Source organism: Schistocerca americana, unplaced genomic scaffold (genome assembly GCF_021461395.2).
Source record: "Schistocerca americana isolate TAMUIC-IGC-003095 unplaced genomic scaffold, iqSchAmer2.1 HiC_scaffold_147, whole genome shotgun sequence".
NCBI classification, from domain to species: domain Eukaryota; kingdom Metazoa; phylum Arthropoda; class Insecta; order Orthoptera; family Acrididae; genus Schistocerca; species Schistocerca americana.
This window is the reverse complement of record NW_025725554.1, coordinates 264,701-280,455: the sequence shown is the minus strand read 5'-3', so window position 1 is coordinate 280,455 and position 15,755 is coordinate 264,701. Positions and strand designations below refer to the sequence as shown.

At 47.3% G+C, this 15,755-nt stretch overlaps 25 non-coding genes across 25 annotated transcripts; all 25 read left to right on the top strand.

Moving 5' to 3' along the window:
• Positions 1–3,408: 3,408 nt before the first annotated feature.
• Positions 3,409–3,481, top strand: Trnar-ucg. The gene has a single exon. It is a non-coding gene; the product is annotated as a tRNA-Arg (tRNA).
• Positions 3,482–3,932: 451 nt separating this feature from the next.
• Trnak-cuu lies at positions 3,933–4,005 on the top strand. Its single transcript has one exon. It is a non-coding gene; the product is annotated as a tRNA-Lys (tRNA).
• A 337-nt stretch (positions 4,006–4,342) lies between these two features.
• On the top strand, positions 4,343–4,414 carry Trnat-agu. The gene has a single exon. It is a non-coding gene; the product is annotated as a tRNA-Thr (tRNA).
• A 500-nt stretch (positions 4,415–4,914) lies between these two features.
• Trnar-ucg lies at positions 4,915–4,987 on the top strand. The gene has a single exon. It is a non-coding gene; the product is annotated as a tRNA-Arg (tRNA).
• A 451-nt stretch (positions 4,988–5,438) lies between these two features.
• Positions 5,439–5,511, top strand: Trnak-cuu. The gene has a single exon. It is a non-coding gene; the product is annotated as a tRNA-Lys (tRNA).
• A 337-nt stretch (positions 5,512–5,848) lies between these two features.
• Trnat-agu lies at positions 5,849–5,920 on the top strand. The gene has a single exon. It is a non-coding gene; the product is annotated as a tRNA-Thr (tRNA).
• Positions 5,921–6,423: 503 nt separating this feature from the next.
• Trnar-ucg lies at positions 6,424–6,496 on the top strand. The gene has a single exon. It is a non-coding gene; the product is annotated as a tRNA-Arg (tRNA).
• A 451-nt stretch (positions 6,497–6,947) lies between these two features.
• Positions 6,948–7,020, top strand: Trnak-cuu. Its single transcript has one exon. It is a non-coding gene; the product is annotated as a tRNA-Lys (tRNA).
• A 337-nt stretch (positions 7,021–7,357) lies between these two features.
• On the top strand, positions 7,358–7,429 carry Trnat-agu. Its single transcript has one exon. It is a non-coding gene; the product is annotated as a tRNA-Thr (tRNA).
• A 503-nt stretch (positions 7,430–7,932) lies between these two features.
• On the top strand, positions 7,933–8,005 carry Trnar-ucg. The gene has a single exon. It is a non-coding gene; the product is annotated as a tRNA-Arg (tRNA).
• A 451-nt stretch (positions 8,006–8,456) lies between these two features.
• Positions 8,457–8,529, top strand: Trnak-cuu. Its single transcript has one exon. It is a non-coding gene; the product is annotated as a tRNA-Lys (tRNA).
• A 337-nt stretch (positions 8,530–8,866) lies between these two features.
• Positions 8,867–8,938, top strand: Trnat-agu. The gene has a single exon. It is a non-coding gene; the product is annotated as a tRNA-Thr (tRNA).
• Positions 8,939–9,438: 500 nt separating this feature from the next.
• Trnar-ucg lies at positions 9,439–9,511 on the top strand. The gene has a single exon. It is a non-coding gene; the product is annotated as a tRNA-Arg (tRNA).
• A 451-nt stretch (positions 9,512–9,962) lies between these two features.
• On the top strand, positions 9,963–10,035 carry Trnak-cuu. The gene has a single exon. It is a non-coding gene; the product is annotated as a tRNA-Lys (tRNA).
• A 337-nt stretch (positions 10,036–10,372) lies between these two features.
• Positions 10,373–10,444, top strand: Trnat-agu. Its single transcript has one exon. It is a non-coding gene; the product is annotated as a tRNA-Thr (tRNA).
• A 503-nt stretch (positions 10,445–10,947) lies between these two features.
• Trnar-ucg lies at positions 10,948–11,020 on the top strand. Its single transcript has one exon. It is a non-coding gene; the product is annotated as a tRNA-Arg (tRNA).
• Positions 11,021–11,471: 451 nt separating this feature from the next.
• Trnak-cuu lies at positions 11,472–11,544 on the top strand. The gene has a single exon. It is a non-coding gene; the product is annotated as a tRNA-Lys (tRNA).
• A 337-nt stretch (positions 11,545–11,881) lies between these two features.
• On the top strand, positions 11,882–11,953 carry Trnat-agu. Its single transcript has one exon. It is a non-coding gene; the product is annotated as a tRNA-Thr (tRNA).
• A 500-nt stretch (positions 11,954–12,453) lies between these two features.
• Positions 12,454–12,526, top strand: Trnar-ucg. Its single transcript has one exon. It is a non-coding gene; the product is annotated as a tRNA-Arg (tRNA).
• A 451-nt stretch (positions 12,527–12,977) lies between these two features.
• On the top strand, positions 12,978–13,050 carry Trnak-cuu. The gene has a single exon. It is a non-coding gene; the product is annotated as a tRNA-Lys (tRNA).
• Positions 13,051–13,387: 337 nt separating this feature from the next.
• Positions 13,388–13,459, top strand: Trnat-agu. The gene has a single exon. It is a non-coding gene; the product is annotated as a tRNA-Thr (tRNA).
• Positions 13,460–13,959: 500 nt separating this feature from the next.
• Trnar-ucg lies at positions 13,960–14,032 on the top strand. The gene has a single exon. It is a non-coding gene; the product is annotated as a tRNA-Arg (tRNA).
• A 451-nt stretch (positions 14,033–14,483) lies between these two features.
• Positions 14,484–14,556, top strand: Trnak-cuu. Its single transcript has one exon. It is a non-coding gene; the product is annotated as a tRNA-Lys (tRNA).
• Positions 14,557–14,893: 337 nt separating this feature from the next.
• Trnat-agu lies at positions 14,894–14,965 on the top strand. Its single transcript has one exon. It is a non-coding gene; the product is annotated as a tRNA-Thr (tRNA).
• Positions 14,966–15,468: 503 nt separating this feature from the next.
• Positions 15,469–15,541, top strand: Trnar-ucg. Its single transcript has one exon. It is a non-coding gene; the product is annotated as a tRNA-Arg (tRNA).
• The last annotated feature ends 214 nt before the right edge of the window (positions 15,542–15,755 follow it).

Genomic DNA, 15,755 nt, shown 5'->3' with positions numbered 1-15,755 from the left:
ACTTCAATGGCAGTCTCATCGTACTTGTTCCGAAACAACACTCCCACGCAGACATCAATCATTTTCGACCGATCTCCCTCCTGAATTCCGACTATAAGATTGTGGCCCGCGTGTTTGCACATAGAATTAAAAACGTCCTAGGGACGATAATCCATCACAGCCAGTCAGCAGCAGTACCTGGACGCAATATCTTCAAAAGTCTTGCGGATTACAGAGAGATCATCTCGTTCAGTGCAATTACACGGCCGACTGCAGCAATTCTTGCTTTAGACCAATGTAAGGCTTTTGACCGGGTTTCGCACCGTTATCTGTTTCAAATTATGAAACATCTTGGTTTCGGTGACGACTTCATTACAGTGATTCAAAATATGTACACCGCTGCCACTTCTAAGGTCATTGTTAATGGTCAGTTAACCCGACCGATTCCTATTGAAAGATCAGTCAGACAAGGATGCCCCATGTCTATGCCTCTCTACGTCATAGCAATTGAGCCACTTCTCCGGATGCTCCATTGCAAACTTCAGGGCTTAACTGTCTACTCATGCAACATCAAATGTATTGCCTATGCGGACGACGTGAGTGCTGTCATACGGTCGGAACGGGAGCTACGGGAGATCACTGACAGTATCGCTGCATACGAACGAGCATCAGGCTCCAAATTAAATTATACGAAGACCAGCTTATTGCCGATTGGGGGAGGCTTTCCGACAGATGGAACTTGTCCCTACAGGTTATGCGAGACTGTCAAACTGCTAGGTATAAAAATGAGCAGTTGCCCTATAAGAACAACGGCAGTCAATTGGAAAGAACTCTTGGCCATCACGAAAGCCTGCCTTCAACACAATAAAAGCAGAGAACAGAATCTGCTTCAACGAGTTTCATTCATCAATACCAAGATCCTTTCCAAAATCTGGTATGTTGGGCAGGTTCTCCCGGTGGTCGACACTATTGCCAGGGCCATCATGTCGGCAGTCGGGTGGTATGTTTGGAGGGGTGAGATATTCAAGGTGGGGATCAACGTCGTCACTCTCCCTCCGGCGGAAGGGGGCCTGGGTCTAATAGATGTCCCAACGAAATGCAAGGCTCTCCTCGTACGTAATACACTGCAGTTGTGCCACAAATACCCCGACAGTGCACTTCGTATGGCCATAAGGACATATCACCCATACAACATGCTAATACCAATAAACCTGGGGGAAGTGCACTATAAAGCGAATCATATCAGGATGTTTCTCTTAGAAGCCAGCTACCTGAAGTCGAAATCGAGTGCTCCGTTAAGTGCTCTAACATCTGCTCAACTATATCGTCTGATGAACGAAACTGGAAGAGCCAACCGCATGGTGACGAAGTACCCCTCTATGGATTGGACTAGAATCTGGACAAACATCAATAACGGTGTCCTCGGCACTGACGTCCGATCCACTTGGTATAAAATTGTCAATCAGACAATCCCCACTAGAGAGCGACTCCATAAAATACATCTGTCGGTGTCAGACCAGTGTCGAGAATGTAATGTCATCGACACCTTACAACACCGTTGTGCCTGTGGTGAGAACGGCCATATATTGAACTGGTGTCGTAAGACCATGGCATCGATCTGCAGGACAACGACGCAGCACATCTCTCTCACATCGATTCTCCAACCGGATGGAACTTACTATCCGGTAACCCAAAAGAACACGTGGGCGTGGTTGGCAGCGCACACACTGCACTACGTCATTACTGCCCAGGAAGACCGGACATACATTGGCTACAGAGTATACCTAGCCACACAGGCTAAGTTACTGATGAGAGACCCACAATATAAAAGAAAGTTTGCCAATTATATCGCCGCATTACAACTCGTGACGATATGACACACGTACTATGAAGAGACTTCTAAGAGGATGCTAGCCGAACTGATGGATCAACGAACAGGTGTTCAGATTTTACAACCCAAGTTCACTATTATTGTACTTGTACTTTAATTTCTTGATTACATTAGGACTTTGGTTTGTACTATCGTCGATAGTCGAGAGAAAGTTTTCTATTTGTGGCTCACGTTGTGAATGTCACTTTATCCGAAGGAACATTGCCTAACTTCACCCTCCAGCACACCACAGGACGGTCTGCGGACTTCAGCGACGTCTGCCCTCACAACTACGAGAAGGAAACCCGGGCGAAAATGAAAGGATCACCTCACGAACGAGGCCAAGCTTTAATGCTTGGGGTATATGAAGTGAAGGCATATTCATTTCGAGAAGACGAGTTTTGAGGATCGCGTGTCAGCTGAGTCAGTACCACCTTGTTGGAGGACGAGCAGGGGACGAAGCAAATATTACTCTTTTCTTTACAGAAGAAGTCTTTTTATTTCATCATCAAGAAAAACAATACGCAGGGGAATGATTTAACGGCAAACGAGTTTCTTTTCTTTACAGACGAAGTAATTCGTTTCATCGTGAAGAAGCAAAAAAAAAAAAAAAAAAAAAAAAAAAAAAAAAAAAAAAAAAAAAAAAAAAAAAAAAAAAAAAGTCGGTAGAGCATGAGACTCTTAATCTCAGGGTCGTGGGTTCGAGCCCCACGCTGGGCGGAACAAAAAAAAAAAAAAAAAAAAAAAAAAAAAAAAAAAAAAGTCGTAGAGCAAAAAAAAAAAGAAGAAAAAAAAAAAAAAAAAAAAAAAAAAAAAATAAAAAAAAAAAATAAAAAAAAAAAAAAGAAATAAAAGAAAAAAAAAAAAAAAAAAAAAATAAACAGATAAAAAAAAAATACAAGAAATAATAGAAAAAAAAAAAGAAAAACAAAAAAAAGAAATAAACAAAATAAAAAAATAAACAAACGAAAAAAAAAAAAAAAAAAAAAAAAAAAAAAGTGGCAGAGCACTGGTCTAGTAAACCAGGGGTCGTGAGTTCGATCCTCACAGGAGGCAAACGAATTTTCGAAATCAGTTGCGCGTCGTAGCCGTATAGCAAGCAGTGTCTGGAACGACGAACAATTAGCAACAGGTGTTTTATTTAGAATTACTCTCAGATGTGATTGAGGCGAATGTCGCAGATAAAGCATTTTCCAAAGCGGTACAGCGTAGGGTGGGAGGCGGCAGTCTGAATTATATTTTTTACATGTGTTTTTCAAATATCACAGAGCCTCTCGCGAGCGTCGTCGTCGTCGTCGTCGTCGACGCCGCCGCTTCTGCAGAAGTAGCAAATCGCCATCGTAGCAAATGCGGCGAGGGACGCCCTGCCTTCGATTTCGAATGCACAAAGTGTGTGGTCTTGATTCCCAATCTCTACTTGGTCGGTCTCGTAAAGGCTTGCATGTAACGAATGGGTGGGAAGCAGCAAGAGGCAGCGGCTGTGTAGAACGAAAACACAATTCCTCAGCGGTATGAGCGTTTCGAGATGACACGAATGTAAGGAATACTTGGCGGCCAGTGACCGTGTGGCCTAATGGATAAGGCGTCGGACTTCGGATCCGAAGATTGCAGGTTCGAATCCTGTCACGGTCGTGTTTTTCCAATTCTGCAAAAGAAACACACCGTTTTAGTGTAGCTATTGAGCAGTACGAAATCGTCTGAATGTTGCTGTTGTCCATTTCCTGCTTGGAGATGCACTTGAGCTTGATACACACACAGCCAGAACGGTGTTATCTAGCGAAATGGTCGGCTGAGTGCCGTCACCGCGAGTTTTGGCTGGCATTTGCGCATCTAAGACAGCGTCGGAAAGTAACCCGTTCGGCTTCTGAGTCAAATCAAATATGTGTGTTAATTTTGACACCACTAGCGCTGCAGGTTTTCACGCAATTCCTGTACCTCTCAGAAATGATTATGAAATAAAACTGAAGTACGTGACGTGTGTGACGCTAGAAAACATTAGGCAGCATGGAGAGATTCTGTATGGGACCACCCCACCGAAACGAGAACTGTGTGTCGTGCGACCCGACACGTAGTCACCGACGCAGCCCGGCTAGCTCAGTCGGTAGAGCATGAGACTCTTAATCTCAGGGTCGTGGGTTCGAGCCCCACGCTGGGCGGAACGTAATTTTGTTCCGCTGCAGATGTAAATTACCGTTTCTCTGATCAATGTGACGTAATGGAAATAGCAACTTAAAACTTTGCCTACGTCTCCATCAGTCGCAAGGAAGTGTATCTGAAGGTGAAGGTGATTTCGTAGACATGTGTCAAAGACATGTTCTGAAATGTAAGTGGTGTTGGTTGGAGAGCACATCGGTTACGTGTGAGATGTGTAGCCAAGCAGTAATGGTGCGCCATAGCTGCAAATATTAGTCGGTAATATGAAGTGTTGTCAGCTTAAGCCCGATGATCCAGACGAGCGTAAGCACGAAGTACGCAAAACTACCACTAGGCCGCGCCTCTTTAGCTCAGTGGCAGAGCACTGGTCTAGTAAACCAGGGGTCGTGAGTTCGATCCTCACAGGAGGCAAACGAATTTTCGAAATCAGTTGCGCGTCGTAGCCGTATAGCAAGCAGTGTCTGGAACGACGAACAATTAGCAACAGGTGTTTTATTTAGAATTACTCTCAGATGTGATTGAGGCGAATGTCGCAGATAAAGCATTTTCCAAAGCGGTACAGCGTAGGGTGGGAGGCGGCAGTCTGAATTATATTTTTTACATGTGTTTTTCAAATATCACAGAGCCTCTCGCGAGCGTCGTCGTCGTCGTCGTCGACGCCGCCGCTTCTGCAGAAGTAGCAAATCGCCATCGTAGCAAATGCGGCGAGGGACGCCCTGCCTTCGATTTCGAATGCACAAAGTGTGTGGTCTTGATTCCCAATCTCTACTTGGTCGGTCTCGTAAAGGCTTGCATGTAACGAATGGGTGGGAAGCAGCAAGAGGCAGCGGCTGTGTAGAACGAAAACACAATTCCTCAGCGGTATGAGCGTTTCGAGATGACACGAATGTAAGGAATACTTGGCGGCCAGTGACCGTGTGGCCTAATGGATAAGGCGTCGGACTTCGGATCCGAAGATTGCAGGTTCGAATCCTGTCACGGTCGTGTTTTTCCAATTCTGCAAAAGAAACACACCGTTTTAGTGTAGCTATTGAGCAGTACGAAATCGTCTGAATGTTGCTGTTGTCCATTTCCTGCTTGGAGATGCACTTGAGCTTGATACACACACAGCCAGAACGGTGTTATCTAGCGAAATGGTCGGCTGAGTGCCGTCACCGCGAGTTTTGGCTGGCATTTGCGCATCTAAGACAGCGTCGGAAAGTAACCCGTTCGGCTTCTGAGTCAAATCAAATATGTGTGTTAATTTTGACACCACTAGCGCTGCAGGTTTTCATGCAATTCCTGTACCTCTCAGAAATGATTATGAAATAAAACTGAAGTACGTGACGTGTGTGACGCTAGAAAACATTAGGCAGCATGGAGAGATTCTGTATGGGACCACCCCACCGAAACGAGAACTGTGTGTCGTGCGACCCGACACGTAGTCACCGACGCAGCCCGGCTAGCTCAGTCGGTAGAGCATGAGACTCTTAATCTCAGGGTCGTGGGTTCGAGCCCCACGCTGGGCGGAACGTAATTTTGTTCCGCTGCAGATGTAAATTACCGTTTCTCTGATCAATGTGACGTAATGGAAATAGCAACTTAAAACTTTGCCTACGTCTCCATCTGTCGCAAGGAAGTGTATCTGAAGGTGAAGGTGATTTCGTAGACATGTGTCAAAGACATGTTCTGAAATGTAAGTGGTGTTGGTTGGAGAGCACATCGGTTACGTGTGAGATGTGTAGCCAAGCAGTAATGGTGCGCCATAGCTGCAAATATTAGTCGGTAATATGAAGTGTTGTCAGCTTAAGCCTGATGATCCAGACGAGCGTAAGCACGAAGTACGCAAAACTACCGCTAGGCCGCGCCTCTTTAGCTCAGTGGCAGAGCACTGGTCTAGTAAACCAGGGGTCGTGAGTTCGATCCTCACAGGAGGCAAACGAATTTTCGAAATCAGTTGCGCGTCGTGGCCGTATAGCAAGCAGTGTCTGGAACGACGAACAATTAGCAACAGGTGTTTTATTTAGAATTACTCTCAGATGTGATTGAGGCGAATGTCGCAGATAAAGCATTTTCCAAAGCGGTACAGCGTAGGGTGGGAGGCGGCAGTCTGAATTATATTTTTTACATGTGTTTTTCAAATATCACAGAGCCTCTCGCGAGCGTCGTCGTCGTCGTCGTCGTCGACGCCGCCGCTTCTGCAGAAGTAGCAAATCGCCATCGTAGCAAATGCGGCGAGGGACGCCCTGCCTTCGATTTCGAATGCACAAAGTGTGTGGTCTTGATTCCCAATCTCTACTTGGTCGGTCTCGTAAAGGCTTGCATGTAACGAATGGGTGGGAAGCAGCAAGAGGCAGCGGCTGTGTAGAACGAAAACACAATTCCTCAGCGGTATGAGCGTTTCGAGATGACACGAATGTAAGGAATACTTGGCGGCCAGTGACCGTGTGGCCTAATGGATAAGGCGTCGGACTTCGGATCCGAAGATTGCAGGTTCGAATCCTGTCACGATCGTGTTTTTCCAATTCTGCAAAAGAAACACACCGTTTTAGTGTAGCTATTGAGCAGTACGAAATCGTCTGAATGTTGCTGTTGTCCATTTCCTGCTTGGAGATGCACTTGAGCTTGATACACACACAGCCAGAACGGTGTTATCTAGCGAAATGGTCGGCTGAGTGCCGTCACCGCGAGTTTTGGCTGGCATTTGCGCATCTAAGACAGCGTCGGAAAGTAACCCGTTCGGCTTCTGAGTCAAATCAAATATGTGTGTTAATTTTGACACCACTAGCGCTGCAGGTTTTCATGCAATTCCTGTACCTCTCAGAAATGATTATGAAATAAAACTGAAGTACGTGACGTGTGTGACGCTAGAAAACATTAGGCAGCATGGAGAGATTCTGTATGGGACCACCCCACCGAAACGAGAACTGTGTGTCGTGCGACCCGACACGTAGTCACCGACGCAGCCCGGCTAGCTCAGTCGGTAGAGCATGAGACTCTTAATCTCAGGGTCGTGGGTTCGAGCCCCACGCTGGGCGGAACGTAATTTTGTTCCGCTGCAGATGTAAATTACCGTTTCTCTGATCAATGTGACGTAATGGAAATAGCAACTTAAAACTTTGCCTACGTCTCCATCTGTCGCAAGGAAGTGTATCTGAAGGTGAAGGTGATTTCGTAGACATGTGTCAAAGACATGTTCTGAAATGTAAGTGGTGTTGGTTGGAGAGCACATCGGTTACGTGTGAGATGTGTAGCCAAGCAGTAATGGTGCGCCATAGCTGCAAATATTAGTCGGTAATATGAAGTGTTGTCAGCTTAAGCCTGATGATCCAGACGAGCGTAAGCACGAAGTACGCAAAACTACCGCTAGGCCGCGCCTCTTTAGCTCAGTGGCAGAGCACTGGTCTAGTAAACCAGGGGTCGTGAGTTCGATCCTCACAGGAGGCAAACGAATTTTCGAAATCAGTTGCGCGTCGTGGCCGTATAGCAAGCAGTGTCTGGAACGACGAACAATTAGCAACAGGTGTTTTATTTAGAATTACTCTCAGATGTGATTGAGGCGAATGTCGCAGATAAAGCATTTTCCAAAGCGGTACAGCGTAGGGTGGGAGGCGGCAGTCTGAATTATATTTTTTACATGTGTTTTTCAAATATCACAGAGCCTCTCGCGAGCGTCGTCGTCGTCGTCGTCGTCGACGCCGCCGCTTCTGCAGAAGTAGCAAATCGCCATCGTAGCAAATGCGGCGAGGGACGCCCTGCCTTCGATTTCGAATGCACAAAGTGTGTGGTCTTGATTCCCAATCTCTACTTGGTCGGTCTCGTAAAGGCTTGCATGTAACGAATGGGTGGGAAGCAGCAAGAGGCAGCGGCTGTGTAGAACGAAAACACAATTCCTCAGCGGTATGAGCGTTTCGAGATGACACGAATGTAAGGAATACTTGGCGGCCAGTGACCGTGTGGCCTAATGGATAAGGCGTCGGACTTCGGATCCGAAGATTGCAGGTTCGAATCCTGTCACGGTCGTGTTTTTCCAATTCTGCAAAAGAAACACACCGTTTTAGTGTAGCTATTGAGCAGTACGAAATCGTCTGAATGTTGCTGTTGTCCATTTCCTGCTTGGAGATGCACTTGAGCTTGATACACACACAGCCAGAACGGTGTTATCTAGCGAAATGGTCGGCTGAGTGCCGTCACCGCGAGTTTTGGCTGGCATTTGCGCATCTAAGACAGCGTCGGAAAGTAACCCGTTCGGCTTCTGAGTCAAATCAAATATGTGTGTTAATTTTGACACCACTAGCGCTGCAGGTTTTCATGCAATTCCTGTACCTCTCAGAAATGATTATGAAATAAAACTGAAGTACGTGACGTGTGTGACGCTAGAAAACATTAGGCAGCATGGAGAGATTCTGTATGGGACCACCCCACCGAAACGAGAACTGTGTGTCGTGCGACCCGACACGTAGTCACCGACGCAGCCCGGCTAGCTCAGTCGGTAGAGCATGAGACTCTTAATCTCAGGGTCGTGGGTTCGAGCCCCACGCTGGGCGGAACGTAATTTTGTTCCGCTGCAGATGTAAATTACCGTTTCTCTGATCAATGTGACGTAATGGAAATAGCAACTTAAAACTTTGCCTACGTCTCCATCAGTCGCAAGGAAGTGTATCTGAAGGTGAAGGTGATTTCGTAGACATGTGTCAAAGACATGTTCTGAAATGTAAGTGGTGTTGGTTGGAGAGCACATCGGTTACGTGTGAGATGTGTAGCCAAGCAGTAATGGTGCGCCATAGCTGCAAATATTAGTCGGTAATATGAAGTGTTGTCAGCTTAAGCCTGATGATCCAGACGAGCGTAAGCACGAAGTACGCAAAACTACCACTAGGCCGCGCCTCTTTAGCTCAGTGGCAGAGCACTGGTCTAGTAAACCAGGGGTCGTGAGTTCGATCCTCACAGGAGGCAAACGAATTTTCGAAATCAGTTGCGCGTCGTGGCCGTATAGCAAGCAGTGTCTGGAACGACGAACAATTAGCAACAGGTGTTTTATTTAGAATTACTCTCAGATGTGATTGAGGCGAATGTCGCAGATAAAGCATTTTCCAAAGCGGTACAGCGTAGGGTGGGAGGCGGCAGTCTGAATTATATTTTTTACATGTGTTTTTCAAATATCACAGAGCCTCTCGCGAGCGTCGTCGTCGTCGTCGTCGACGCCGCCGCTTCTGCAGAAGTAGCAAATCGCCATCGTAGCAAATGCGGCGAGGGACGCCCTGCCTTCGATTTCGAATGCACAAAGTGTGTGGTCTTGATTCCCAATCTCTACTTGGTCGGTCTCGTAAAGGCTTGCATGTAACGAATGGGTGGGAAGCAGCAAGAGGCAGCGGCTGTGTAGAACGAAAACACAATTCCTCAGCGGTATGAGCGTTTCGAGATGACACGAATGTAAGGAATACTTGGCGGCCAGTGACCGTGTGGCCTAATGGATAAGGCGTCGGACTTCGGATCCGAAGATTGCAGGTTCGAATCCTGTCACGGTCGTGTTTTTCCAATTCTGCAAAAGAAACACACCGTTTTAGTGTAGCTATTGAGCAGTACGAAATCGTCTGAATGTTGCTGTTGTCCATTTCCTGCTTGGAGATGCACTTGAGCTTGATACACACACAGCCAGAACGGTGTTATCTAGCGAAATGGTCGGCTGAGTGCCGTCACCGCGAGTTTTGGCTGGCATTTGCGCATCTAAGACAGCGTCGGAAAGTAACCCGTTCGGCTTCTGAGTCAAATCAAATATGTGTGTTAATTTTGACACCACTAGCGCTGCAGGTTTTCATGCAATTCCTGTACCTCTCAGAAATGATTATGAAATAAAACTGAAGTACGTGACGTGTGTGACGCTAGAAAACATTAGGCAGCATGGAGAGATTCTGTATGGGACCACCCCACCGAAACGAGAACTGTGTGTCGTGCGACCCGACACGTAGTCACCGACGCAGCCCGGCTAGCTCAGTCGGTAGAGCATGAGACTCTTAATCTCAGGGTCGTGGGTTCGAGCCCCACGCTGGGCGGAACGTAATTTTGTTCCGCTGCAGATGTAAATTACCGTTTCTCTGATCAATGTGACGTAATGGAAATAGCAACTTAAAACTTTGCCTACGTCTCCATCTGTCGCAAGGAAGTGTATCTGAAGGTGAAGGTGATTTCGTAGACATGTGTCAAAGACATGTTCTGAAATGTAAGTGGTGTTGGTTGGAGAGCACATCGGTTACGTGTGAGATGTGTAGCCAAGCAGTAATGGTGCGCCATAGCTGCAAATATTAGTCGGTAATATGAAGTGTTGTCAGCTTAAGCCTGATGATCCAGACGAGCGTAAGCACGAAGTACGCAAAACTACCGCTAGGCCGCGCCTCTTTAGCTCAGTGGCAGAGCACTGGTCTAGTAAACCAGGGGTCGTGAGTTCGATCCTCACAGGAGGCAAACGAATTTTCGAAATCAGTTGCGCGTCGTGGCCGTATAGCAAGCAGTGTCTGGAACGACGAACAATTAGCAACAGGTGTTTTATTTAGAATTACTCTCAGATGTGATTGAGGCGAATGTCGCAGATAAAGCATTTTCCAAAGCGGTACAGCGTAGGGTGGGAGGCGGCAGTCTGAATTATATTTTTTACATGTGTTTTTCAAATATCACAGAGCCTCTCGCGAGCGTCGTCGTCGTCGTCGTCGTCGACGCCGCCGCTTCTGCAGAAGTAGCAAATCGCCATCGTAGCAAATGCGGCGAGGGACGCCCTGCCTTCGATTTCGAATGCACAAAGTGTGTGGTCTTGATTCCCAATCTCTACTTGGTCGGTCTCGTAAAGGCTTGCATGTAACGAATGGGTGGGAAGCAGCAAGAGGCAGCGGCTGTGTAGAACGAAAACACAATTCCTCAGCGGTATGAGCGTTTCGAGATGACACGAATGTAAGGAATACTTGGCGGCCAGTGACCGTGTGGCCTAATGGATAAGGCGTCGGACTTCGGATCCGAAGATTGCAGGTTCGAATCCTGTCACGGTCGTGTTTTTCCAATTCTGCAAAAGAAACACACCGTTTTAGTGTAGCTATTGAGCAGTACGAAATCGTCTGAATGTTGCTGTTGTCCATTTCCTGCTTGGAGATGCACTTGAGCTTGATACACACACAGCCAGAACGGTGTTATCTAGCGAAATGGTCGGCTGAGTGCCGTCACCGCGAGTTTTGGCTGGCATTTGCGCATCTAAGACAGCGTCGGAAAGTAACCCGTTCGGCTTCTGAGTCAAATCAAATATGTGTGTTAATTTTGACACCACTAGCGCTGCAGGTTTTCATGCAATTCCTGTACCTCTCAGAAATGATTATGAAATAAAACTGAAGTACGTGACGTGTGTGACGCTAGAAAACATTAGGCAGCATGGAGAGATTCTGTATGGGACCACCCCACCGAAACGAGAACTGTGTGTCGTGCGACCCGACACGTAGTCACCGACGCAGCCCGGCTAGCTCAGTCGGTAGAGCATGAGACTCTTAATCTCAGGGTCGTGGGTTCGAGCCCCACGCTGGGCGGAACGTAATTTTGTTCCGCTGCAGATGTAAATTACCGTTTCTCTGATCAATGTGACGTAATGGAAATAGCAACTTAAAACTTTGCCTACGTCTCCATCAGTCGCAAGGAAGTGTATCTGAAGGTGAAGGTGATTTCGTAGACATGTGTCAAAGACATGTTCTGAAATGTAAGTGGTGTTGGTTGGAGAGCACATCGGTTACGTGTGAGATGTGTAGCCAAGCAGTAATGGTGCGCCATAGCTGCAAATATTAGTCGGTAATATGAAGTGTTGTCAGCTTAAGCCTGATGATCCAGACGAGCGTAAGCACGAAGTACGCAAAACTACCACTAGGCCGCGCCTCTTTAGCTCAGTGGCAGAGCACTGGTCTAGTAAACCAGGGGTCGTGAGTTCGATCCTCACAGGAGGCAAACGAATTTTCGAAATCAGTTGCGCGTCGTGGCCGTATAGCAAGCAGTGTCTGGAACGACGAACAATTAGCAACAGGTGTTTTATTTAGAATTACTCTCAGATGTGATTGAGGCGAATGTCGCAGATAAAGCATTTTCCAAAGCGGTACAGCGTAGGGTGGGAGGCGGCAGTCTGAATTATATTTTTTATATGTGTTTTTCAAATATCACAGAGCCTCTCGCGAGCGTCGTCGTCGTCGTCGTCGACGCCGCCGCTTCTGCAGAAGTAGCAAATCGCCATCGTAGCAAATGCGGCGAGGGACGCCCTGCCTTCGATTTCGAATGCACAAAGTGTGTGGTCTTGATTCCCAATCTCTACTTGGTCGGTCTCGTAAAGGCTTGCATGTAACGAATGGGTGGGAAGCAGCAAGAGGCAGCGGCTGTGTAGAACGAAAACACAATTCCTCAGCGGTATGAGCGTTTCGAGATGACACGAATGTAAGGAATACTTGGCGGCCAGTGACCGTGTGGCCTAATGGATAAGGCGTCGGACTTCGGATCCGAAGATTGCAGGTTCGAATCCTGTCACGGTCGTGTTTTTCCAATTCTGCAAAAGAAACACACCGTTTTAGTGTAGCTATTGAGCAGTACGAAATCGTCTGAATGTTGCTGTTGTCCATTTCCTGCTTGGAGATGCACTTGAGCTTGATACACACACAGCCAGAACGGTGTTATCTAGCGAAATGGTCGGCTGAGTGCCGTCACCGCGAGTTTTGGCTGGCATTTGCGCATCTAAGACAGCGTCGGAAAGTAACCCGTTCGGCTTCTGAGTCAAATCAAATATGTGTGTTAATTTTGACACCACTAGCGCTGCAGGTTTTCATGCAATTCCTGTACCTCTCAGAAATGATTATGAAATAAAACTGAAGTACGTGACGTGTGTGACGCTAGAAAACATTAGGCAGCATGGAGAGATTCTGTATGGGACCACCCCACCGAAACGAGAACTGTGTGTCGTGCGACCCGACACGTAGTCACCGACGCAGCCCGGCTAGCTCAGTCGGTAGAGCATGAGACTCTTAATCTCAGGGTCGTGGGTTCGAGCCCCACGCTGGGCGGAACGTAATTTTGTTCCGCTGCAGATGTAAATTACCGTTTCTCTGATCAATGTGACGTAATGGAAATAGCAACTTAAAACTTTGCCTACGTCTCCATCAGTCGCAAGGAAGTGTATCTGAAGGTGAAGGTGATTTCGTAGACATGTGTCAAAGACATGTTCTGAAATGTAAGTGGTGTTGGTTGGAGAGCACATCGGTTACGTGTGAGATGTGTAGCCAAGCAGTAATGGTGCGCCATAGCTGCAAATATTAGTCGGTAATATGAAGTGTTGTCAGCTTAAGCCTGATGATCCAGACGAGCGTAAGCACGAAGTACGCAAAACTACCACTAGGCCGCGCCTCTTTAGCTCAGTGGCAGAGCACTGGTCTAGTAAACCAGGGGTCGTGAGTTCGATCCTCACAGGAGGCAAACGAATTTTCGAAATCAGTTGCGCGTCGTGGCCGTATAGCAAGCAGTGTCTGGAACGACGAACAATTAGCAACAGGTGTTTTATTTAGAATTACTCTCAGATGTGATTGAGGCGAATGTCGCAGATAAAGCATTTTCCAAAGCGGTACAGCGTAGGGTGGGAGGCGGCAGTCTGAATTATATTTTTTACATGTGTTTTTCAAATATCACAGAGCCTCTCGCGAGCGTCGTCGTCGTCGTCGTCGACGCCGCCGCTTCTGCAGAAGTAGCAAATCGCCATCGTAGCAAATGCGGCGAGGGACGCCCTGCCTTCGATTTCGAATGCACAAAGTGTGTGGTCTTGATTCCCAATCTCTACTTGGTCGGTCTCGTAAAGGCTTGCATGTAACGAATGGGTGGGAAGCAGCAAGAGGCAGCGGCTGTGTAGAACGAAAACACAATTCCTCAGCGGTATGAGCGTTTCGAGATGACACGAATGTAAGGAATACTTGGCGGCCAGTGACCGTGTGGCCTAATGGATAAGGCGTCGGACTTCGGATCCGAAGATTGCAGGTTCGAATCCTGTCACGGTCGTGTTTTTCCAATTCTGCAAAAGAAACACACCGTTTTAGTGTAGCTATTGAGCAGTACGAAATCGTCTGAATGTTGCTGTTGTCCATTTCCTGCTTGGAGATGCACTTGAGCTTGATACACACACAGCCAGAACGGTGTTATCTAGCGAAATGGTCGGCTGAGTGCCGTCACCGCGAGTTTTGGCTGGCATTTGCGCATCTAAGACAGCGTCGGAAAGTAACCCGTTCGGCTTCTGAGTCAAATCAAATATGTGTGTTAATTTTGACACCACTAGCGCTGCAGGTTTTCATGCAATTCCTGTACCTCTCAGAAATGATTATGAAATAAAACTGAAGTACGTGACGTGTGTGACGCTAGAAAACATTAGGCAGCATGGAGAGATTCTGTATGGGACCACCCCACCGAAACGAGAACTGTGTGTCGTGCGACCCGACACGTAGTCACCGACGCAGCCCGGCTAGCTCAGTCGGTAGAGCATGAGACTCTTAATCTCAGGGTCGTGGGTTCGAGCCCCACGCTGGGCGGAACGTAATTTTGTTCCGCTGCAGATGTAAATTACCGTTTCTCTGATCAATGTGACGTAATGGAAATAGCAACTTAAAACTTTGCCTACGTCTCCATCTGTCGCAAGGAAGTGTATCTGAAGGTGAAGGTGATTTCGTAGACATGTGTCAAAGACATGTTCTGAAATGTAAGTGGTGTTGGTTGGAGAGCACATCGGTTACGTGTGAGATGTGTAGCCAAGCAGTAATGGTGCGCCATAGCTGCAAATATTAGTCGGTAATATGAAGTGTTGTCAGCTTAAGCCTGATGATCCAGACGAGCGTAAGCACGAAGTACGCAAAACTACCGCTAGGCCGCGCCTCTTTAGCTCAGTGGCAGAGCACTGGTCTAGTAAACCAGGGGTCGTGAGTTCGATCCTCACAGGAGGCAAACGAATTTTCGAAATCAGTTGCGCGTCGTGGCCGTATAGCAAGCAGTGTCTGGAACGACGAACAATTAGCAACAGGTGTTTTATTTAGAATTACTCTCAGATGTGATTGAGGCGAATGTCGCAGATAAAGCATTTTCCAAAGCGGTACAGCGTAGGGTGGGAGGCGGCAGTCTGAATTATATTTTTTACATGTGTTTTTCAAATATCACAGAGCCTCTCGCGAGCGTCGTCGTCGTCGTCGTCGTCGACGCCGCCGCTTCTGCAGAAGTAGCAAATCGCCATCGTAGCAAATGCGGCGAGGGACGCCCTGCCTTCGATTTCGAATGCACAAAGTGTGTGGTCTTGATTCCCAATCTCTACTTGGTCGGTCTCGTAAAGGCTTGCATGTAACGAATGGGTGGGAAGCAGCAAGAGGCAGCGGCTGTGTAGAACGAAAACACAATTCCTCAGCGGTATGAGCGTTTCGAGATGACACGAATGTAAGGAATACTTGGCGGCCAGTGACCGTGTGGCCTAATGGATAAGGCGTCGGACTTCGGATCCGAAGATTGCAGGTTCGAATCCTGTCACGGTCGTGTTTTTCCAATTCTGCAAAAGAAACACACCGTTTTAGTGTAGCTATTGAGCAGTACGAAATCGTCTGAATGTTGCTGTTGTCCATTTCCTGCTTGGAGATGCACTTGAGCTTGATACACACACAGCCAGAACGGTGTTATCTAGCGAAATGGTCGGCTGAGTGCCGTCACCGCGAGTTTTGGCTGGCATTTGCGCATCTAAGACAGCGTCGGA